This window comes from Callorhinus ursinus, unplaced genomic scaffold (assembly GCF_003265705.2).
Source record: "Callorhinus ursinus isolate GAN/ISIS: 27379988/994484 unplaced genomic scaffold, GSC_fseal_2.0 scaffold12, whole genome shotgun sequence".
NCBI classification, from domain to species: domain Eukaryota; kingdom Metazoa; phylum Chordata; class Mammalia; order Carnivora; family Otariidae; genus Callorhinus; species Callorhinus ursinus.
In genome coordinates, this window is record NW_027397074.1 from 39,264,768 (window position 1) to 39,290,509 (window position 25,742).

A 25,742-nucleotide genomic window follows, 5' to 3' on the forward strand; every position below is an offset into this window, starting at 1 on the left:
TGCCACTTCCACTTTCATGTAGTTGGAATCAGGCCACCACACTGTAAGAAGCCCAAACTACCATGAAAGTCTACGTGGAAAAGAACAGAGGCCACTGCTAAGCCACCAGCTGAGAGTTTGCACAAAGTACCAGCCATGTGACTGGCCATTTTGCACATTCCAGCCAAGTCAAGTCTCCAGATGACTGCAGCTTTAGCTGACAACATAGAGCAGAAAACCTGCCAAGCTAAATTTAGTCAACCTCAGATTTGTGAAATATAAAAAATATTTGCTGTTTGAACACACTAAGTTTGAGGATGGTTTGTTAGGCAGCAATGAATAATCAAAACACTGTCTTAATCAAACATTTAGGGTATGCCTTTTTAGTGCAAGGCACTGTGCTAACTCCTATCAGAGAATATTAGGTTGATCAAAACACGGTTCCTGCCATCAAGGAATTAGATTTTTCTCTGAAATTACATTTTTACGGTAGTAAAATCTATTGTAAGTAGGACATAACCTATGAATGTTCAATAAATGTGATTATATTCCACATATGTATACTTTTTTGCCTGATCCTATTGTTAACAATGGCAGATACTGCGAACTGGTTGGCTAGAATTCAGAGTTTGGAGAAACAAAACTCACTAATAATCACCCTAACATAAATGCTATGCTTAATCAATGAAACCAATATATCATAATAACTATCACAGTTGCCACTATACTAGTAAGTTACTTTTATTCATTAGGTATAAACAATCTTATTTTGCACATATCCTGATGCGAGCACCTCAAAATTTTCCTGAGATGTCAATGATTCCATTGAAACTTTCAGTTAAGAAAAATGAGGTTTCACCTGATTTTCTGCTTTATAGTGTAAGATATTTGCAAATTTTGAGACAATTAATATAATATAAATTTTTAAAGTCAAATGACACACTAAGGTATATTCAGATTGGCAGAATAATTAATAACTCTTATTATTGAGAACTTCAATATAAAATAGGCTCCTGAGAGAAAACATAAAATTTCCAAAATTCTTTAAGATAGTGATAGATCTTTCATCTGTCTAGAAATTTTTAAGTAAAACTTTCATGAAAATTAGGGGATAGGGGTGCCTGGGTGGCTCAATCGGTTAAGTGTCTGCCTTCGGCTCAGGTCATAATCTCGGGGTCCTGGGATCCAACCCCGCAACAGGCTCTGTGCTCAGCGGGGTGTCTGCTTCACCCTCTCCCTCTGACCCACCCCCCTGCTCAGGTTCTCACTCCTACTCTCTCTCAAATGAGTAAATTAAAAAATCTTTAAAAGAAAATTACGGGATAATCTAAAAGATTCTTAAAGTCCCTGCTCATCCCACATCCATATATAAATTATTCAAAAGAAAGTTTAGTAAAATGTTATTATATTGTTAGACATTTTCAGATAATGTACTATCTTAATGTTAGATAGGGATATATGTAGAAGACCACAAAACCCGTATGTCCAATACCCATATCTCAAAGCATAGGATTAATATAGGTTGGTTTCATAGTGTTATTTTCCAAAGGGATAATTTTCATTAATTTGATGGCAAAATTCAGAGCACAATTCTATGTAAAATGCCTTTAAACTGAAAAATCCTAAATACTGGGAGCTTATAAACTCTACCATTCTATAAAAGGTGGGCAGAAAGATAAAGACTACAGAAATGTATAATAAACTGTATAATAAATGTATAATAAAATGTATAATAAACTGTATAATAAAACTACCAAGAAACACATTTTCACTCTGTCAGGAAGCCACAGGTTTAAAACCCATCATAAACAACAGCATAAAACAGAACACTTAAAAATAATGTTGAACCACTGAGGCAAGTGTTATGTTAATGTCAAAAAGAAGTGCTCATATCTCAGTGATGGGGTTCCCGGAGATCTCACCATCTTGCCTGCTCTTACCTAAAAGAAATCTAATTTGTCAATAAATTGCATGTTATTTTAGTCAAAGCTATTTGGATGCTAGTTTAAAAAAAGGGAATCCTGCAGAAATCCAAAGGTAAGAACTGTAGCACAAAAGGAGCTTAAGGAAATTGAACCTAAAACTAGAAATTATAATGTAAATCCTTATCTTCTAAAGGCAGTCAGTCTATTTTCATTTCTCTGATTTTCTCAGTGCCATTCTTTATTTGCTGAATGGCTTCCTAACTTACTCATCCTGCCTATGGTCCATTATGGCTATTCTAGTCCTACCTATCATGATCTTTCTGCTCCAGGCTCACACTCTCCTTTGCACCCAAACCTGTATATTTCTCAATTCCCAAAATCTAAATTCTTTAGATAAATCCTCTGATTGCGCCAGATGCTTACTTTGATCCTGACTACAACTCACTAGCCAGCCTAGGCATTGGCCATCTATGGAACAGATACCTCCCCTGGGTCCAACGGGTTGAGATCAATGATATAGACTTATGTAGATACAGATTTATTTAGAAGGGCCTGTGCATGGGTAGAAACACTAAACATATCTAGTATCTACTATAAATATAATATCCCAGGAGAAATCTAACAAACTGAATATAAGGCACAACATTTTAATCAGGAAAGCCTCAAATTTTTTAACTTTCCTTAACAATCAAGTCTCACAGAAAGAGCTCATTTTATGCTTAGAGTTAGCTAAACCCCAAGACCTTTTTCATACTGACCCAATCAATTCTTAAAAATCTAAGTTACAATTGGCCTTTTTAAATTGGCTCTCACATAACAGGTTCATAAACATTTGCCCACTGGATGAATAAATGAACAAACTTTTGAATCCTTACTAGTTTGGGCCCTGAATTCTACTCTGAGTTTTTAATGTAATATTTACCTTATTAATTAGCCCTCAATGGTAGTTGACATTATGGTATGCAATAAGTCATCCTGAATGCAAGGAATTTTGTACTAAAGAAAAAGTAAGGAATCAGGGCTAGAGATCGTTGTAAAGCTACCCATGTATGAAGTAATCATGAGTATAATAACAATAAATGACTTTTCCCAAAGTGGACATAGGCTAAGTATAGGAGGCCCCAAACTAAGTAAATATTCATGGCGAAAAGCCTTTTTCAATATTTAGTATAGAGAAGGAATAGGGGTCTAGGCTGAGAAAGGTTCCAAATGGGCCAATGAAATAGAAATCTCTGAAATAGAAAACAGGAGAAATATCAAAGAGGAAAGCAATAAAAGTGTATAAGAATTACAACAAAGAATATGATGAATGTTCAGGAAGACAAAACAGAAAACAATTTAATTCCAAAGGACTGGAATCACTGAAAGCCCAGGCTTTCATTAGGAGCTAATGGAGAGAAAAATAAAAGCAGTGATGTAGGCAGTATATTTAAAGTTACAAAGGTAATTCATACAAAAATACAAAAAAGTATTTTTGCTTGTTGTAAATGGAGACAATACCAGTAAGTTTAAATTTTCAAGTCTGACTTTCCCATCAGCCAACTAAGAAGTAAATTATTTATAACATGATGATTTACCTCCATTGCCTCACAGTGCCCTTATATTTATATTCCAACACGCAAACTATTATGTATTATCTATATTACCTAAAGAAAATGTTCTTTTATATTATAAGGATAATTAATTCGGCTCTTTGAATGGATACATATATACTTCATGGTATTGGCTTTACCAGAGAAAATGACCTTGAACTTAAAGAACTTTCCAGCTTTTTTTAAAACTAACAACCTACTTTAAGTATTACTTGATGTGGAAATCAGACCCACAAGATACTAAAAGTATGGCACAAAGTGATGCTGGCATTACAAGACTGTAAAGAAAGGACTTTTGTATGCACTAGGACATTCTTAATCATTTACAAATATTAATGTAAGATTTTTCAAAAAATAAAGCACTCTCAGGGTGCCTGGATGGCTCAGTCGGTTAAGCAACTGACTTTGGCTCAGGTCATGATCTTGGGGTCCTGGGATCAAGTCCCACATCAGGCTCTGGCTCAGTGGGGAGTCCCTTCCCCTCTCTCTCCCTCTGCCCCTCCGCCTGCTTGTGCTTGCTCTCTCTCTCTCTCTCTCTCAAATAAGTAAACAAAAAATCTTTTCAAATTTTTTTTAAAAAAAAAAGCACTCTCATTAAGAAAGGTCCATTTCCTTGCCAGATGATATATTAAGTAGCTGCCTTCCAATGTGTTTAATCAAACAAAGTACAAATTATTTTGGAAGATTAGGAAAAAAATGTTTGCTATTTATTTTAAAAAGGTCTATAAAGGTAATTATTTTTAAAATTACAAATCACAAGGGGCACCTGTTAAGCATCCGACTCTTGATGTCAGCTCAGGTCTCAATCTCAGGGTCATGAGTTCAAGCCCTGCACTGGGCTCCACGCTGGGCATGGAGCCTACTTAAAAATTTAAAAAATTAAAAATTTTTTTAAATTACAAATCACCAGAAAAAAGAAATGTTAAGAACTTCACCACCAATGTACATAATTTTAAAGTTTAAAATGTGGTGTTGAGGTGCCTGGGGGGCCTAGTCGGTTAAACGTCTGCTTTCAACTCAGGTCATGATCCCAGGGTCCTGGGATGGAGCCCCACATCAGGCTCCTTGCTCGTCAGGGAGTCTGCTTCTCCCTCTCCCTCTCTGATCTCTCTCACTCTCTCTCTCTCTCTCAAATAAATAAATAAATAAATAAATAAATAAATAAATAAAATGTGGTGTAGTTATCAGCAAAGTTCAATCCAGATATCAGAAGTATAAGTATATACATAAGTATTTAATAAATATTTGTTGAATAAAGGAATACACTTCGTCCTTCATATGTCTGTCAAATTTAACATCTGCTCTTCATCTCTACAGCAACACCCTCAGTCAGAAGCTGTATTGCCTCAGTATACTCAGTTCACACAGCCTTCCTGATTCTGTGTATTCTCCAGTGTACAATGCACATTACCGCCAGACTAATCTTCCTAAAACACTGCTTTTCTCCAGAAACATACTATGACACTTTTCCACATCATTTCTATCAGATCTTTCACCTCAAGCTCCCCTTATAATACAGCCGTAATTTACTTATCTAAATTTTACTTATTGCTATTCTCCAAAATACATCATGCCATTCCAACCTTCATGTCCTTGCCTGTTCTTTTCCTCTCTCCCATATCTTCCTTTTACTTCTCTACTTTTTAAAACCTACCCAGGAAAAACTCAGGGCCCATGTTGATGAAGTGTAGGGGCTGGCAAAGCAAACTGTCAGAAGAGGACTATGCACTGTACCTGTGAGCCACAACAGCATCATCTGATTGATTGCTTTAGCGATTAACTGATTGATCTGGGCTCAGAAAATCTCTTACTAGAATTTTATAAGAATTCTGAATAGTCCACTAATACAAGTTATGCATTTCATTAAAAATAAAAGTATCACAAATTAAATGATTTTACATTTAGTATTGGCTAGAAATCTATAAGAGCAATTGTTGGCTAAAGTAAGATTTTCCAAAAGGTTCGTAGCATGTTTAACAAAATATATACTATATACTAAATGATTCAAGTTATTACCTCAGTAAATCAAAGTCCATGAAACTCTGATAACTAAGACGCAACTTATAAAATTGTGTTGACAGATTTTAAGAGATAAGTATAAACATTTCAAACTATTAAACTTAATACCATTCATTAAGCATTCAATATCAATATTCATGATATTGTATAAGTAGTAAGTAGTACGGTGCTTAGTAATGCTTTTTTATGTATTTAGTAAAGCAGGACCTCAAGTTGGCAAATTTATTATTCATCCCCTGTCTACTGTCTAGCTCATACAATTTATCCAGACTACAGGCCAGGCAGGGCCAGAGAGGGAACAAAGAAAAAGAACAAGACTAGGCAAAAACAGACATAGGATGGGAGGTCATGTGGATAATTTATTCAATATTTTTATTTATGCAAAAAGTAAATATTACTATGTATTAAAATTGCAACATTAATAATTCAATAAGCCCTGAGTGCCTACTGAGTAGAATGCAAACTGTGTCTATTACTTTGTACTAGTAGCAAAGAACAGGAAGATATGGTCTGTGTCTGTAATCCAGATGGTAAAGGAAGTGAGGAAGATAGATGAGGGGGAAATTGAATCAAGGTAGCACCCTATATTTTCCAGGGGAATAATTACAAGTGCTAGAATCATGATAAAAGCATCCGAAATGTACAAAATCAGCAATGTAGAGGGTAAAACAAGGGTTCTGCTTATTATGCAACTAAAAGAATTATAAAATTTCTATTAAATAAGAAAACAAAACAAAAAACTATAAACACTCTGGTGGACAATTAATCTCCCATCTCCACTAATATTTTTCGATACCGGAGATTTTAAAAATTGCCACCCTTAACATCTTTTCCACATAATTAAAAGAAATGTCATCTTTCTCACTGCTGCTATCCCACTCTTCATAAGAAAGCACTGTTGTACTATTGTGTGCTATTTCAAATTCTTTTCCATGCACATACTATATAAGCAACAGTTATGAAAATTCTTTACTCTTAAAAATTACTGAGAATCCCAAACAGCTTTTGTCTGTGGTGGTTATATTTACTGATACTTATCATATTTGAAATTTTTAATGACAAAACTTTAAACACTTGTTACAATAAACCCAGTACATGTCAACATAGTAACATATTTTTATTGAAAATAACACTTTCATGAATAAATCATGGGAATAAAGAGCATGGCATAAGGAATATAGTCAATGATACTGTAACAGCAATGTAAGGGATAGATGGTAGCTACACTTGCAGCGAACACAGCATAGTGCATAAACCTGTCAAATCACTAAGTTATACACCTGAAACTAATGTTACATTGTGTGTCAACTATACTCAAATAAAAAATAATAATAAATAAATATAACAATTTTCCTACAAAGTTATTGAGAAGAGTGGTTTTGTTTCACATTTGTATAAATTTCTTTAATGTCTTATTTTTAATAGGACACAGCTAGATCCTCATAACTCCACCTACATTCAATTTGATATGATAGTCAATTTGTGTTTTGATTTTTTCACCCCCCCCAAAAAAAGGAATCACTTTCTACCAAGACTTTATCTTTTTACCTTTATTTTTTCCATGTGTGGTTGACTATCACCACTATATTTATGGCCTTCAACAAACAACCCCTTCTACTATTTACACTTTCATGCAGTCCTCGCCCACATTGATACTGGGCTTGGCAATGTGACCTGTTTTGGCCAAAGGACTTAACAAGCATGATTCCAACAGAGGTTTAATAAGTTCTTGCACCTGGGGCATGTCCTCTAGAAATACTTTCCCTTAGAAGGTAGCCACCATGCTATAAAAGCTCAGGGATAGACATGTGGCTAAGAAGCCACATGGAGAAAAATCGTGGAAGATGAGAGGCCATCTTGGGGATTTCAGCCTCAGTAAGCTCCCAGAGGAATACAGATGTACAAGTGATTTCAGCTAAACTGATTTCAGCTCTACAGAGGCAGAACTGCCCAGCTGAACCCAGAAGCCATAAAATCACAAGAATAATAAATCTGTGTTATTTTTAAGCTACCAAGTTTTGGGGTAATTTGTCACATAGCAACAGACAACTAATATACCATAGAACATATATAGAGAAATTGGTCTCTTTTGGGGGAAAAAAAAAAACAAAACTTCTGAATATTACAATTTTAGCTAAATCTACTAAGTTAGGGGTTATTACCCATTTCGAAATTTTTTTCCAGTCCTTTAAAATGGTTGTTTCTAATTTTCACTATAAACAATGCTGTGATAAACTTTCTTGTATCTCTGCAAGTACTTCTATAGGATAGACTCAGGATGCTGGATCAAAGGTTACTTGCGATTGAAATTTAATTGCCCTCCATAAAGGTTATATCATGTTATACTTCCACTAAGAATAGATGAAAGTGCTCATTTCCCTACACCCTCACCGATTGTAGATATTATTAATCTTCTTAATTATTGCCAATTTTATGGGCCAAAAAAGCTACAGTGCAGACTTCCACTTGCATTTCTTTAAAAATTTTTTCAAATGTTTATTTCTATTTCCTCTTCTGTGAATTGCCTACTTGTACTTTGCCGATTTTTTTCCTTTAAATTTATATGTAGGTGAGGAGTTAACATGGTGGAGGAGTAAGGGACACTCATTTCATCTGGTCCCTGGAATTCAGCTAGTTATCAAATCATTCTGAACACCTGTGAAATCAATTGGCACTCTGAGAAAAGAATCACTGCAATTCTACAAATAGAAAAGCAACCACTTTTTACAAGGTAGGAGGTACAGAGACATGAATCCAGGGCAATATATTAGAATATAAACCCGGGGTTGGGGAGAGAGCTTGCATAAGGAGGCTACTGGAAAGTATGGCAAGGAGTGGAGTGCAAAATCAGAACTTTTAGAAGTCTGCTACAGTTGGAGACACCCCTGGCCTAAAGGTGCTCGGGTGGCTAAGCAGTGCAGAATCCCAGGTGGGACAGTGTGGTCTCAGGATCCCCAGGGTCACAAAAAGAACGGGGGTGCCTGATTGAGGCAGAGTTCCCAAGCATCAGAGCAGGAAAGCTGACCGAAAACTGCAAGTCTAGGAGCTGGCTTTCTGCTCAGTGTTGCCATAAACCACAAACCCTGGCATGGTAGGACGACCACTGTCAGAGCAGGGGCCCAGCAAAAAGCAGAAGCCTGGCAAGACCCCTCTCCACACCCCCACCCCACCCAATGAATCTACATATTCAATGCAATCTCTATCAAAATATCATCAACATTTTTCACAGAGCTGGAACAAACAGTCCTAAAATTGGTATGGAACCAGAAAAGACCCAGAATAGCTAAAGAAATGTTGAAAAAGAAAACTAAACCTGGTGTCATCACAATTCCAGACTTTAATCTCTAATACAGAGCTGTATCATCAAGAGAGTATGGTACTGGCACAAAAAAACAAACACATAGATCAATGGAACAGAACAGAGAACCCAGAAATGGACCCTCAACTCTATGGTCACCTCATCTTTGACAAAGCAGGAAAGAATATCAACGGAAAAAAAGACAGTCTCTTCAACAAATGGTGTTGGGAAAATTGGACCATTTTCTTACAACATACACAAAAATAAACTCAAAATGGATGAAAAACCTAAATGTGAGGAGGAATCCATCAAAATCCTAGAGAACACAGGCAGCAATTTCTGTGACCTCAACAGCAGCAACTTCTTGCTAGACACATCTTCAAAGGCAAGGGAAACAAAGGCAAAAATAACCTATTGGAACTTCATCAAGATAAAAAGCTTTTGCCCAGCAAAGGAAACAGTTGACAAAACCAAAAGACAATGGACAGAATGGGAGAAGATATTTGCAAATGTCTCATCAGATAAAGAGCTAGTATCCAGAATCTATAAAGAACTTATCAAACTCAACACCCAAAGAACAAATAATCCAATCAAGAAATGAGCAAAAGACATGAACAGACATTTCTCCAAGGAAGAACTAAAACAGACATCACTGGCATCAGGGAGATACAAATCAAAACTACAATGAGGTATCACCTCATACCTGTCACACTGGCTAAAATTAACAATACAAGAAACAACAGGTGTTGGTGAGGATGTGGAGAAAGGAGAACCCTCTTGCACTGTTGGTGGGAATGCGAACTGGTACAACCACTCTGGAAAACAGTATGGAGGTTCCTCAAAAGTTAAAAACAGAGCTATCCTACGGCCCAGCAATTGCACTACTAGGTATTTATCCAAAGGATACGAGCATGGTGATTCGAAGAGGCACATGCACCCCAATGTTTATAGCAGCAATGTCCACAATAGCCAAACTATGGAAAGAGCCCAGATGTCCATCAATTGATGAATGGATAAAGACGATGTGGTATTTATAGATGATAGAATATTACTCAGCCATCAAAGAGAATAAAATCTTGTCATTTGCAATGACGTGGATGGAACTAGAGGGTATTATGCTAAGTGAAATAAGTCAGTCAGAGAAAGAAAAATACCATATGATTTCACTCATATGTGGAATTTAAGAAACAAAACAGATGAACATAGGGGAAGGGAAGGAAAAATAAAATAAGATGAAATCAGAGAGGGAGAAAAACCATAAGAGACTCTTAACTATGGGAAACAAACTGAGGGTTGCTGGAGGGGAGTTGGGTCGGGGGGGATTGGGTAACTGGGTGATGGCCATTAAGAAGGGCACTTGATGTAATGAACACTGGTGGTTATATGCAACTGATGAATCACTAAACTCTACCTCTGAAACTAATAATACGCTATATGTTAACTAAATTGATTTTAAATAAATAAAAACAAATAAACATATTTATAGAGCTTATCACAGACTACCTTTTTTAAATGTTACAAATATTTTCCCAGTTTTCTCATTTGTCTTTTAGTTTTGTTTTTGGTATTTTCACTGTATAGAAAGTTTTACATTTTTACATAATCAAGTCTGATAATCATTTCCTTTATTAATACTGAATTTTGCTTCATAAAAATTTTCTCCAATGTTTTCCTCTAGAGTTATTACAGTTTTATTTTTTATATGATAAATCATTAATACTTCTGGATTTTTTTACATATATACACACACAGTGTGAATCTAACCTATTCTCGCCAAATGAATAACCAGTTATGTCAACACCATTTATTCAATCATTTCCCAAAGGTAAGAATTGGTACATTTAATATATATTAAATTGTCATATACATGGGTCTGTTTCTGGACTCTTTATTTCAATGATCTTTTTGATTATTCCTGCATCTCTACCACACTATTTTAACTACTATAATTTAAGTGACTTTATTGGTTAGAAACTAATTAAGTGCATATTATAGTAAAATCCAAGTAACAATGACTTAAACAAGATAAATTCTATTTCCTTCTCATTAAAAATGAGTGGGAAGAGACTGGCAACCAGGGCTGGTATGGTGGCACAGCTGTCAGTTTTGCTCTACTATCCTAGCAAAATTGCTTCCATCCTCAAGGCTACTTCACATTTCAAGATGGCAACTATAGCTATCCTGCTCACATTCCAGGAAAAAGGTTAAGGAGGGAAAAGGATGTCCTCCTCCTTTCTTTTAAGGAGACTTCCTTCCCTGAGCCCCTTTTAACTTACACATATAGCAATGCTTGCTTTGGCAGCACATATACACATATAGCTCATGGCCAGAATTTAGTACTGATGGACACACACAGCATTATGGGATGCTAAGCAAAATCACCTTTAGCAGGGTGACACACAGTTCACTAGTTAATTTAGTTTTCCCTATCCTCAGAACTCTGGTAACTGCTTCCAAATGATGAAAGAGCAAGTGTTCTACTTTTGTATATGTTCAAAATTTTTCTCTTTCAGCAAAGTATCTCAAAACACTATAAAGGAGTTGACTAAACACAGCACTATTTAATATATAGTCCAATTTTTAAAAAAGGCAAAAAATGCATATCTATCTAGCTTATGGCTAAAGCATGTGGTGAAAAAGGCTGAAAATAACTGAGGCAACTCATTATGATTGGTTGATGATCAGAGGGTATGGCAACTATCAAAGCAACAGGCATGAGCCAAAGGATACACTGCTCTGACCCTGTTGATTATAACACAGGCAAAGTAATGTTGCTAAGATTATGTACAAGCAATTAGTTCAAATCAACATTGTATTAAAAAGTATTTTATTCAGTCTTCTTCTTCCAGTTTCTACTTTGAAAAAGCAACCAGGTCTATTGGGAGAGGCTCTTGAACACTTAAGAACACAAATACCCCATAAACACTTTCTCCTTGCCAAACCAAGCAAACTCAACTGAACTAAAGAATCAGCCAGCTGCTTGCCATTGCCTGTACTGTGGGGGGCAATGAAAAGAGATGAATAGTTATTACTTTCTCCACTGAGCCATCCAAATTTCTATAATTTGGGTATAATTCTATAATTAAATTTCTATAATTTCCCCCATGTCTTGCCTGGGGGAAGTGTGTAAAAGTTTTAAGGTTTTGGCACTGAGCACTGCAAACTGTTCCTTGGGGATATGTACATTAAGGCCATTTGGGATTTTGCTACATCCAAGCAGAAAAGTCACCCATATTAGTTTGCTAGGGTTGCTGTAACAATGTACCAGACTGTGGCCTAAACAACAGAAATTTATTTTCTCACATTTTCCGGAGGCTAGAAGTCCAAGCTCAAGGTGTCAGCAGGGTTGGTTCCTACTGAGAGTCATAAGGAAAGGATCTGTTCCAGGCCTTCCTCCCTGGCTTGTAGTCCTAGTCTCCCTGTGTTTTCACATCATCTTCAGTCTGTGCAAGTCCTGTCCCAATTTCCTCTTATAAGGACACCAGTAATATGGGATTGGGGCCCACCCTGATTACCTCATTTTAACTTAATTCCCTCTATAAAGACCCCATCTCCAATTATGGTTACATTCTGAGGTCCTGCGTATTAGGGCTTCAACGTATAAAAGGGGGCAGGAGACATGATTCAGCCCATGATGCAGTTTATTCAGCTGCTATAAACTAGGGTTGTAGCAAGTAATCTCACTCTCTTTTCTTGTACTAGAGGTGTTTAAAAACCATCCATTTATCCATAAACTATTGAATGTCTACTATGTCCTAGATGCTGGGTTTACAAAACTGAATATGACATAGTCCCAGACTTGAGGGACTCATGGTCCACTAGGAGAGACAAGTTAAACCTAAAACATAGCAAGAGTGAGTGTCCTTTAATCCCTTTTGAAATAAAGCAAGGCAAATCAGGGTATAAGCAAATAAAATAAAAACAAATGTTATGAGGAAATGGGGAGGAATGTAAAAGAAAGCCCAATGTAAATTTTATCTTGCAATCATTTTGCTATCATTTGCCCCTTTTTCCTCTCTCTTTCCCCAAAATTATAGCATACAGAAATACACTTTCCAAAGCATAGCTCTACTTTAATTTCTTCAAAGCTTTTTGCATTCTAAATGGCAGTTTTCCCTGCTCTAATGTTGGGAACAAAGGAAGAGAGAAATGTTAAGAGAACCAAATTCCAGCTGACTTGTGGGTTGAGTTGATGTCTTAGAGTGAGTCACTGCCCTTTCGTAAACTGGAATGAAACTCTCAACCATTAATAAAGTCTGCCAATAGGGGCTCAGATGTTCAATTCGAAAATGATGGGGGCAAAGGGAGGGTGCAAAGAGAAAATGCAAGTAAGCACAGTTAATGAAGGTAATGTGTACTGGCACAGCTGTAATAGTAAAATCAACAGATCTGGACTGTACTACAAAATTCTGCTTGGTTCTTCTCAGTCAGAAACTCAGTAGATCTTATTAAAATAGTTGTTTATCTTGGTTTAAAAATTATAGGAAGTAAAGCCGCAATAAATAGTTCAGTACGATCATGCTGATTCATATTAACTGGGTTAACAGTCACTTTGTTTTGGCAGAGGCTGAATTATACATTTTTAAAAAATAAAGTTTTCAATAATATTAAGTTTTATATGAGTATAACAAAATATAACTTAGATGTTGCTTTGCCATTGAATATGAAACTAAAAGTAGGACAACAAAAATTTCTATCTTGGTTCCTCCCCAAATACTTGAAAGTCCTGTAAGAATGTTTAGAATCCCTAAAGTAGTTTAAGCATTTTTTTTACAATTATGCATTGTTTCTGAAGAAAGGATTTATAACAGAAAACTAAACACCTATTTGGACCCTTTCACCAATAACCAATTCCTGACTGATGGACTCCAAGGGCCATAAATCACATTATATAACTATGAACTCTGGAGCTCTATAATCTGTTGACATGAAAAGTATCTGCCCTGATTACTTCAGGGACCAGCTCAACACCGTTTCCATGAAGAGGCTGGCCTTCCTGAGGTACTACCTAAAACACACCTATGAAGCATATTTGAAGTTCTAATAGTGAAAAGAGTAAGTTTTACCCTTAACTTTCTTGGCCTGTTCTTCCTTTCCCCTCAACCTATCATTATTATGGATTTTAAAAAAAGTCCTTCATCTTCCCAAAAAAAGGGACTTGTTAAAAATTAAATGTTACACATATGGTAGAGAAGCTTATTGAAAGGAATCCTTTTGGGGCGCCTGAGTGGCTCAGTTGGTTAAGTGTCTCCCTTTGGCTCAGATCATAATCCTAGGGTCTTGGGTTGGAGCCCCATGTCTGGCTCCCTGCTGAGCAGGGAGCCTGCTTCTCCCTTTGCCTTTGCCCCTCTCCCCTACTTGTGCTCTCACATGCTCTCTCTCTCAAATAAATAAATAAAATCTTAAAAAAAAAAAAGGGGGGGGGATGCCTGGGTGGCTCAGTTGGTTAAGTGTCTGCCTTCAGCTCAGGTCATGATCCCAGGGTCCTCGGATCGAGCCCTGCATGGGGCTCCTTGCTCAGCAGGGAGCCTGCTTCTTCCTCTCCCTCTGCCACTCTCCCCTGCTTGTGCTCTCTCTCTCTTTCTCTCTCTCTGTCTCTCTGTCAAATAAATAAATAAATTTTTTTTAAAAAAAGGAATCCTTTTATAAAACATTTTAAATACAAAATGCTGTTAACACAAATTACAGCGAGCATAGCTAAAATTTCTCTTCCACTCCTTTCTATTCGAAGAGTAATCATACCTTATGGTCCTTTTGCACCCTTCCCCTCTAATGTTTTAACACAGCTCAAAAAATAGAAAAAACAACAGGGCACAACAAATAGTCCAAAAAACTCGTGCTTACTTTCCAGCAAAATACTTAAACCTTCCAATCTCAATGTCACCATTGTGAAAAGTACTGATAACGTCTACATCACAGGAAAGTTTTAGGGATAAAAATAATACAAATAAAGCACTGGTACACCACAGATGCTCAATAATAATAGCTCTAATTATTACTAACAAAATATTTATCAATTGGACAATTGAGAATGCATTTCAGAAGCTTATGGTTCCTAAAAGGGGAGATTGAAGGGCTGGACAGGAGGGAGACTTCATTAGATTCTAATGCTCTCCAGCTACTTCCATCCTTATTTATTCTTCACCGATTAACTTTCTGATTTAGTAGCCTAATCTATTGCCACTGCCTCCAATTATTTCACCACCAATTTATTCCTTAACCCCCTTTACAGTATGTATTTGGTTCTCATCATATACTTTCCATCACCTTAAAAATGACAAATCTATTGTTTTTTTTTTCTCAATATTCTTTCTTTTTAACCTTGCCACAAGCATCTTCCTTTCCAAAACTCTAAGACTTCACTGTCCTCAATATTCTGGTTCTATCACCCACATAACCATTCTGACTTTCTGTACTTCTTGAACAGTCCATTTGATATGCACATTTCTACCTTCCCTAATTAGACACTTCTCTCTCCAACCCAGTTCTAAATACTTCTACCTTCCCTTCCATTCCCTTATCAGGACCCACTTGAAGATTCATAATTTCCCAAAATAGTCTCTCCCTCTTCTACACTACTAAGTACTGCTTGGGGGGCTATGTTGCCACTCCATCCACCACAGTAATATCTATGGATTAACAAATCAGCAGGAACGTTGAACTTTTAGTTCAAAAGGGAATATATACCTGGAAAGTTTAAAGAGGTCAGACTGGCAACTTTTTATACCCCCATAGGCAGAGGTGGGGAGTATAGGATGTGTACGTTGATTAGAATCAATACCCTAACTAAATTAATTCTTTACATTTGAAACAGAAAAAAACCCAGGCAAGCTCAAAAAGATTAAAATAGAGTTCATAAGGGGCACCTGGGTGGCTCAGTCAGTTAAGCGTCTGCCTTCAGCTCAGGTCATGATCCCAGGGTCCTGGGATCAAGCCCCATGTCCGGCTCCCTGCTCAGCAGGGAGTCTGCTTGTCCCTCTCCCTCTGCCCTTCCCCATGGTTCATGCTCTTGCTCTCTCTCTCGCTCTCAAAATTTAAAAAAAAAATCTTTTTAAAAAAATACAGTTCACCCTGAATTGTGCAAGACTGTTGAATCACAGATCTGTACTTCTGAAACAAATAATGCAACATATTTTAAGAAAAAAGAAAAAAAAGATAGCAGGAGAGGAAGAATGAAGGGGAGTAAGTCGGAGGGGGAGACGAACCATGAGAGATGATGGACTCTGAAAAACAAACTGAGGGTTCTAGAGGGGAGGAGGGTAGGGGGATGGGTTAGCCTGGTGATGGGTATTAAAGAGGGCACATTCTGCATGGAGCACTGGGTGTTATGAACAAACAAAGAATCATGGAACACTACATCAAAAACAAATGATGTAATATATGGTGATTAACATAACAATAAAAAAATTTAAAAAAATACAGTTCATAATTGCTTGCCCAATTTAAGCACTTTTAAGGCTTACATTATTTTCTCAAATTTCCAAGCCTAAACATCATTCTATAAAAGAGTAAATGTAAATTTTCCAATAGCTGAAGCCTCAAATAATTTTCATAGTACAGTTTAAGAACTCATATACAATGTTTTCATTAAGTCAAGTACAAATAACTGAACGAATCTTTATGCATTTATAGGAGAAAGCAACTAATGTTCATCACAGTTAATCAAAAGACCTTTTGTTCAGGAAAACAAACACCAAACAAATACCACTTAACATTTACTACTAAAAGGCTATCCTGATGCAAGCCTCAATAATGACAAATATTTAAACTAAAATGGAAAAGTACTATTTCCACAACTTCTGGAAATTTTATCTGTGTTGCACTAACATTCTTTACAAGGTACAAACAGGATTCAGGAATGCAACTTGATCTTGAATCCCCAATAAATTAAAATGTAAATTATATATAGTACATTATACATTTATCATCCCGTTCCCATTCCGGGATCTTCTACCATAACCATACTTGGATGTATTTGTTAAAATATGATGTCATATAGAACAGACAAGTAGTAATTATGATACGGTTACAAAAAGCTGAAATTAATTGGGCAAAAAGGAAAACAATAAGACACTCAAATAAAATAGTTAAATTTACTTCTCAGTAACTGAGAATAAGGAAAGAGTATTATTAAGGAAAAATTAGGGTCCTGATTAAAAACATGAGCTATGGCATCAGAGAGGAATTCAGCTTGAACTCTCTACTACTAACTAGTTGCTGATTTTGAACAAGTTTTTTAACCTCTTTGAGTCTCAGTTTCTTTATCTGTAGAATAAGGATAATAATACTTATATCTCATAAAGTTGTACACAGATTAAATAAAATTAATTATGCAAAGTACTTATAAAGTAGCACATAGGAAAATCTCAATAAATTGTATTCAATCCAAAAGGCCTAGCCATTTTTATAGCTAAACTATTTCAGGCCTTAAGGAAGAGATTAATTGTCAGAGCATATAAAAAGATGGAAAGCTTCTCTATCTCTCTCTCTCTTTTTAAGGATTTATTTATTTATTTGAGAGAGAGAGCATGCATGGGGGGAAGGGGGAGAGGGAGAGAATCTCCAGCAGACTCCCCACTGAGTGGGGAGCTGGATGTGGGGCTCGATCTCACCACCCTGAGATCATGACCTGAGCTGAAATCAAGAATCAGAAGCTTAACTGATTGAGCCACACAGGTGCCCCTCTCCCTTTTTTTATTTTGCAAAGCTAGTACATTCAGAAACTTAAAACCTGAAAAAAGATAATATAAGAGGAATACTAAAGACAATCTGACATAGCAATCAAATCTAGCACTACTTTAAAGACGTATGCCATTATCAAGTTGCCTTTACTCCAAAGACAGCAATTGTTTGGTTAAATCTACTAGGAAGTCCTCTACCATAATTCATCAACCAATAGGTAAAAGAAGAAAAACCATATGATCCACCTCAACGTACATCACGAGGGTATGTGATCAAATTCAGGATCTTCTTCCAATTAAATCTCAATTCCAAAAAGGAATTAAGGAAGACTATTTTTTTAACACGCTAAAAAATAAAGTTGTCAGAAAGAATACATAACTGTGAAACACTAAAGGCATTCTCACTCAAATGAGAAACAAGCCAAAGATGCTCACTATTCACTAATATAATTTAACATTAGTCTAGAAATTTAATGTAAAACACAAAATAAGGATTAAATATTGGCAAAACAAAATTATTATCATTTACAAATGCTGTAATTGCTGTATTACAAAGTCCAATAAAAACCTAAGAATTAAGGGGCACCTGGGTGACTCAGTCAGTTGAGCATCCAACTCTTGACTTTGGCTCAGGTCATGATCTCAAGGTCCTGGGATGGAGCCCCACATCTGGCTCCCTGCTCAGCAGGGAGTCTGCCTGAGATTCTCTCTCTCTCTCCTTCTGATCCTCATCCCCACGCTGATGTGCACTCTCTCTCTCTCAAATAAATAAATTTAAACAATCTTAAAAAAAACTATAGAATTAAGAATTTCATGACCAGTTAGAAAACAGTATACCTAAGTCACCCACTTTTCTGTGTTCCATTGGGAAGATGCCATCCTCTTTAAAATACAATGAAAAAAGATTCCACTGGAATAGCAATTTTTAAAATATCAAAAACTTACTTTAAAAATAGGCAGAACCACATGAAGAAAACTATAAAACACTAAGTCATTTAAAAATGACTTGGGGGCACCTGGCTCCTCAGTCAGTAGTGTGTGACTCTTGGTCTCAGAACTGTGAGTTCAAGCCCAATGTTGGGGTAGAGTTTATTTAATAAAAAAATAAGAAAATAATTTTATTAAAATGACTTGAAATGATGAAAATATTGTAAAGATATCACACTTATCTCAAAAAAATTAATTTGAAATTCCACTGGGGACTTTTTGAGATCTTAATAAATTGAATTGAAGGTAATCTGAAAAAAGAAATATATGAGAAATGCTAAAAATGTTTTGAGAACAATAAGAGGAATTCACACAACCCTATAGTAAGATACATTAAAAAGTTGCAATAAACTAAGACTGTTTGAAATTACTGGAGCAAAAAATAAACAGCCCCATGAAGCAGAATAGAAAGCCTAGGAAAAAACTCATATATATATATCTATATATATATCACTAATCCTAGGAAAAAAATCACATATATATGTGTATATATATGTCACTAATAATCAATGAAATTTAAAAATATAGAAGATACAACTTTTCATGTCAAAATGGCAGTTTTTTAATTCATAGTGCTGGAAATGGAGAAATTGCCAGCATTCTCAAGCATAACCAAAAAAATGAATATTAAGCCTTTCTGGAACGCAATCTATCATTATTTATTAAAAATAATTAAAATATGCATATCTTTTGATGTCAGAATTTATCCTAAGGAAATAAAGATATGGGCAATGATTAATCTATCAGGCTAACTGCTATACTATTCATTCAGAATTACTGGAAAGAGCTTAAATTTTCAACAACGTAAATAAATGATAGTAAATCCATATTCTAGAATATTAACCATAGATTTAAAATGATGTTTTGCCGTAAAATAATATTTTATTGACTCAGATAAGCATTCATTCAATTAAGTGAAAATAATCTAGTAACAAAACAGCATGTACAAAAAAAAAAACATAGTACATACAGTATGGTTTCTTTTTGTTAAAAAAAAAGTAAATACCCATTAAAAAGAACTTATAAAGATATTCACTAATGTGTTAATAATTACCTCTGGGTGGAGGCATCATAAATGTTATTTATCATTTATGCATTCCTAAATTTTCCAAATTTCCTACAGTTATTATATCTTAATAATTAGGAAAATACAGGATGTTTACAAAATTGCTGTCACTATAGTAACAATAGTATCTAAAATCATGCTAACATTGATTTTAGGCTGCACCAAAATTAGGGATGCCTACTGTCTAGGTCAGATCATACTTTGATACTCTAATCACAATGAAAGAAATTTTCAGAACTTTAGAAATCAGACAAAAGTTTTCACTCCACATTTATTTATGATCAAGTATAATGTCCAATAACATTTAGAATTAACCATTCTGCTTTCGGCCCCCTGTTAAAGGTAAGAATCAAAAGTTAGGAATAAGCCCTGGACATCAGAACTGGTAGAGCTCAACTTTTAAATACATCCAAATACTGAGGGGCGGGGGGAAGAAAGAGAGAAAGAAAGAAAGATGAAAAAAAAGAAAAAAAGAAAGAAAGAAAGAAAGAAAGAAAGAAAGAAAGAAAGAAAAGGAAGGAAGGAAGGAAGGAAGAAAAGAAAAGAAAAAGAAGGGAGGGAGGGGAGGAAGGAAGGAAGGAGGGAAGGGAGGGAGGGAGGGAGGGAGGGAGGGGAATATAAATATTACCTTTCTCAGGATAGAAAGTGTGGGCCTTTGACAACTTCTAATCACAACTCTTCTCAGTCTCATATGGGAGACAGAGCAATGATTTTATCCTCCAGTGTATTTAAAAAGCATATATCCAAAGGGCAAGCAAACAGGATTTCTTCTGAGCATAAAGATGATTTTCAAACGTTAAATATTCTCTTTCCTCAGTGCAGACATGCAGCCTAACTTCAAAAGGACCAGAAAGACTCTGGCAGTACTTGGCTCTCAGTAACAAGCAATAGTCAAACTGTTAATTCCATCTGCTCCCCTCCAAAAAATGACAAATCATTACATGTTGATGCCAGGGGTCCCAGGCTCCATTTAAGGAGTTTTCCAGAGTGACATCCATTTCCACAATATTAAGATGCTCTCTAATTTTTTTTTGTGAGTACTTCAAATTTAATACTACATGATGACAACATGGATGCTGATAACAAAGAAATGTGCTATCTTTAACATCATATTCTTTGTTGTTTCCAAATTGTCTTCCTTTGTTATTTGTCAAAGCTGTGAATGTCATCCATTTCCATCTCCTCAGGGACTCAGTTCCAGTAAATATCTCATCTTTCCTAAATCTCTTACTTCTCACTTTCTTTATGCATGTAAAGAAACAAACATAATATTTCTTCAACCTGTATCCCTCTTCAGTGGTTTTCAACCTTGCCTGCACGTTGGAATTACCCAGGGAACTTTAATATATATACCTGTGAAACTAATCTGCAGTAACAAAAAGTAATCAGTGGTTTCCTGAGGATGAGAGGGAGAAATTACAAAGGGACATAAGGAAACTTTTGGAGGTGATGGGTATGTTCGTTATTTTGATTGCAGTGATAGTTTTACAAATGAAAACCTATGTCAAACATTAAATTGCACACTTTAAATACATGTAGTTTATTACATGCCAATTATATTACAACAAAGCTGTTGAAATAAATATAATGCCCAGGTTCCACCTCAACCCCAAATTGGGATGGGCTTTCCCCTGGAAATCAAGATTCTTAAAAGCTCCCCAGATAACTGTAAATGTGCAGCTAGGAATGAGAACCACTGCTCTATAGCTATCATTCTCTTCCTTCTTCAGTTTTCTTGAAATGCCTCACTCAAGTATATCTACTTTATCATCACCCATTCTTTTCAGTCTTCCAACAACTGTCCTCTGAACTCTACACAGTTAAAACTGTACTTGTTAAAGTCACCTATGGAATCCTGACCAATTCCCTTGTCCCTGGAGTACCCCTCTTACCTGACACCTCTTACAGCATCAAAGTTGTTGAACCATTCCACCTCTATTTGAAATTCTCTCCTTCCTTAGCATCTTTCTCAATGTTCCTCCTACCTTTCTAACTACTACTCTTCTATCTCTTTCACACTATTTTCCTACCCATTTCTGCTTTTTATCACTCTGTTCTCCAGCTTTGATCATACTAAAAGCCTTCCCTGAATCATTTCAATATAACCAAATCAGTATAACTAATTGTACTGTATTCAATATAACCAAATCAATACAGCTTCAGTTCAACCCCCAATCTGCCCTGTAATCCTGATTTCCTTTACAAGTTCCATGCCCATGGATCCAAACATCTAATTGACATCTTCACCTGAATGCTCCACAGCTTCCTCAAATTCAAAAAACCCCAAAGAGAACTTATCATCTTCCCTCCATCTTCCCTCACTTCCAATTATTAGAACCAAGTAAAATCCTCAGGGTCCTGATTCCTCCTCCTTTCTTCCCAAACGTGACAAGACCTATCAGATTCTACCTCACTCTGCCAGGGTGAGAGTCTCAAACAAAAATTCATTAAATGGCTTCTTACTCATCACCTTCAATCCAATCCCTGTAGCCAAGGAAACCATGCCCTGGTCTGGAGCTCTACCACCCTCACTATTCTCATCTTCCACCATTTCCTTATCTAACCCCTGCATTCAAGCCATGTTAATGTCAATGTTATTACTGACTTTGTCATTGACAATGACTTCTCTAAACTGCCATAGTTTCTCATGCTTCCTTGCCTTCTCACTTATTCTCCTCTTGGAAAGTTACTAACCTCCTGCACTTGGCTAAATTATATTTCAAAACTGTACTGTGTGCTCCTGACTCTACCTACATCCAAACTGATTTAGCCATCTCCTACCCTGCTGCTCCCTTACTACACTAGGCATATCTCTATTCACATTTATCACATGGTATTATAACACTTACTTGATCTGTCTTGTACATCAGAGAGTAAATTTCTTGATGACAAGAACTATGACATTCATTTCTGCCTTAGAACCTATTCAGCCTGGGACAGTGCAAAGTAAATATATGTTTGACAAAATTTCAATTATTTACAAAATGTAAACTTGATACCCCCAAATGGTACTGATACTAACATTTTTCAAAGATTTTAAATATTCATTATAAAATAAGTATCACACAACAGGATCCTGAATAAAACAGAGGTGACTATATGTTTAAACTCTGTCAAAACAACACCACTCTAAGAAATGCAACCAAGATCAGATTTCATAAAATAGAAACACAACAAAGAAAGCATAGCAGGAATAACATACTGAGCTAACCAACATCTTATCTGGGTGTCTATATCCAAGTACTGCTCATGTTGATAATTAAGAGGTTTTATAATCCCTCTATGATAATAATAGTACATCTAAAAAGAATAAAATAAGCCAAATCCAGAATTTTTTAATCTAAATATATGATGGTTCTCCCTTTAGCCACTTTATGTAAATGAATTATTTGAATAAATGACTTTAAAGCTACTATTGGCCAAGCAGATCCTAAATTTTTTCTTTCTTTCTTGCCTTTCCCTGCACTTCAAAAAAAAAAAAAATGGGACCAATATTCATCCTGTAAACCTTAAAATGTATTAATCCAAAGAAAAGATGCTTATAAATTGGAGGGAGGGCCAGCCAGTCTGTGGGTGTTAGGAAAATGTTCTTATGGAAAACAACCCTCCTGGGTCTACCACATTGACTCAAGGTTACACCGATCCTTATGGCTCTACGCAGATAGGATTTTAAAAGCTGGAAATCTCAAAATGTCAAGTGTTACATGAACCAAAGAGGTGGCATATCGGCTCCCCAAACTACTGTGTGGCCCAAAGGACAAATAATTTGCAAAAGATCAGCGTGGTCCTACTGCCTATCGTACGGTCTCTGAAATTAGTAGCTAGCTGCCTGTGGAACAAACTCCCCCTACCTGAAGAGCGCAGACGCTGCCGGGCGTGTGATAGTGTATTTATCAGAGACCCGATCCTGTGCAGTATGAAACCACTAGGGCAAAATTAAAATCTTTCAGGAATGCCTAAACTTAGGGGTACAGAGCACAATTGTGCACGCTGACGGGCGGATACGCAGTTTTGCCGAAGCGTGCAAACTTGGGGTCTTTTAATGCAACCATTTCCAGACAAAACCCCGACGATTCCCGAGTACGTTAAAAATCAGCCTCGGGGGCGCCTGGGTGGCTCTGTTGGTTAAGCGACTGCCTTCAGCTCAGGTCATGATCCTGGAGTCCCGGGATCGAGTCCCACATCAGGCTCCCGGCTCAGCGGGGAGCCTGCTCCTCCCTCTGACCTTCTCCCCTCTCATACTGTTTCTCTCTCTCTCTCTCTCAAATAAATAAATAAAATCTTAAAAAAAAATCAGCCTCGGGAGAGGAATAACTCATAGAAGGGAGCAAGTGCTGAAGAGGGGATCTCCAGTGCAATAACCAAGGAAGGAATCGTAGCCGCTTTCTGAATCTCACCGCCCTACGAAAGACACCAAAGACCCAGGCGAACGCTGCTTTTAAAGATGGGGGGGGGGTTGACGGTGACCATTTTGGTCACTAGACTAGACGGATAGCGGTAACCTCCCTGGAGGGGGAGAGGCCAGGCCAGAGCACAAGCTGCGGCGGGATGGGGGTGGGGGGCCCCCGCAGAGGGGCGGCGTGTCCGGCCGAGGCGGCTGTACCCTGGGCACGCCCGGAGTCTGGACTGCTCCTTGCTGGGAAAGAGAAAGACCCGAGTCCAGGCGCACAAAGCTGCCGCCGCCCAGGCAGCAAACGGGCTGCGCCCAACTTCGGGGCGAGCAGCCGCCGGCCGCAGCCCACTCACCAACCCGGCTGCTCCGGCCCCTCGGACGCCCCTAGCGCCCAGCGCCTTCTCGCGCCCACCCGCGGCGCCTCGCGAGGGAGCCGTTACCCCCAACGAAGGCGCCGCCCCGGGGACAAAGTCCTGGTCCCCTCCCCGCCGCCCTCGCCCCGGCTCCTCCCTGACAAAAAAGTTATCGGTCGCCGGCCGCCCTGGGGGCCCGGCGTGGGTCGCTCGGTCGGACTCACCAGAGCGGCTCCCCGACCTCCACCTCCAGAACCTCGAGTTGTCTGACTCGCAGCGACAGCGACAGCGGCTGCTGTGCTTTCTCCCGAGTAGCAGCACCACCTGCCCCCCTTCTTCCTAACAGAACGGGTCCCGGCGAGCCATCTTCCCCCTCTGCTCACTGACTGACAACCGAGCCGGGAGAGCCGCCACTGCCGCCAGCCACTCTGACAGGCACGGCTAGGGACCCGTCCCCAGGCAGCCAACCACCACCGCCCCACTCCGGTTCGGCCTATCGCCGTGCCCTGGGGCGGGACCAGAACAACTTCTTTACCAATAAGAATCTTCCTCTGCTAGGCCTGGGGCGGAGCCAAGAGATGGGCGGGAGGGCGACTTGGATGGGCGTGGTCTGAGCCCTGGGCGTGGTCGGGGCGCCAAAGAGAAAATGATTGACCGTAGGATTTGCTGCAGGGCTAGTGAAGAGTGATCTGTTAGTGTTTCTCAGACCCGGAGCCAATAGGATTTACAGCCCTCTCAGAAGAAAATAAGCCTTTCGGAGTGATATTAACCATAATCACGGAAAATAAACTAACATATTTTAATTTCTTGGTCAGGAGGATTTACTTCCCAGTAATTCGAGTCACAAGAATTTATTAAAATCTTAATAAATACCAGGAGGGAAAAAATGTACACTTTTGCAAAATGGCCATAAAAACTCTTCCTACCTTATTATACATTGCTTTTGGCCTTGGCCTGGAAAAAGTCAAGCACAACTCCCCAACTTTCGTTCCATGGGCTATTTTTATTTTCTCTATATTCCCTCCCTACTCTTCTCCCAAACACATACTAAATATTTTGTGTCGCTACCGGAACCTAAGCACATCTGAACCAGCTCCTATATATATGGTCCCTCTGTTTTTGACCTTGTCACCTCCTCCTATCACATCCGTCTCAAGTGCAGACAGAATTAATTAGAAGAGAAATGGACTTCATCCTGGAAGACAGGAAGTCATTCTGGGTTTACACCAGAAAGGGGAAGGACTTTAAAGCAGGCACCAAATGATCTTTTTAAACATGCCAAATACATGAATAACAAGCACATACATAAGAAAATACTTGATATCAAACAGGCTTCAAGCAAACAATTTCAGGTAACCATTAGGGCAGTCAGCATCTCCTTTCCAAGAGCATAGCCAAATTTATAAGCAAATAATAACAAAATACAGTGATAGGGCAATAGAGCTAGGC

At 37.6% G+C, this 25,742-nt stretch overlaps 1 protein-coding gene across 3 annotated transcripts in view; it reads right to left on the minus strand.

Moving 5' to 3' along the window:
* The window catches only part of HYCC1 (hyccin PI4KA lipid kinase complex subunit 1), a 132,898-nt gene extending 108,171 nt beyond the window's left edge, over window positions 1–24,727 (minus strand). For 2 of the 3 annotated variants that reach the window (XR_003208580.2, XM_025873005.2), the window contains exon 1: window positions 24,518–24,725. The gene's annotated coding sequence lies outside the window, so the exon portion shown is untranslated. Of the gene's footprint in view, window positions 1–24,517 lie in introns of all 3 variants that reach the window. The other variant, XM_073898948.1, reaches the window with a different exon arrangement.
* Window positions 24,728–25,742: the final 1,015 nt, after the last annotated feature.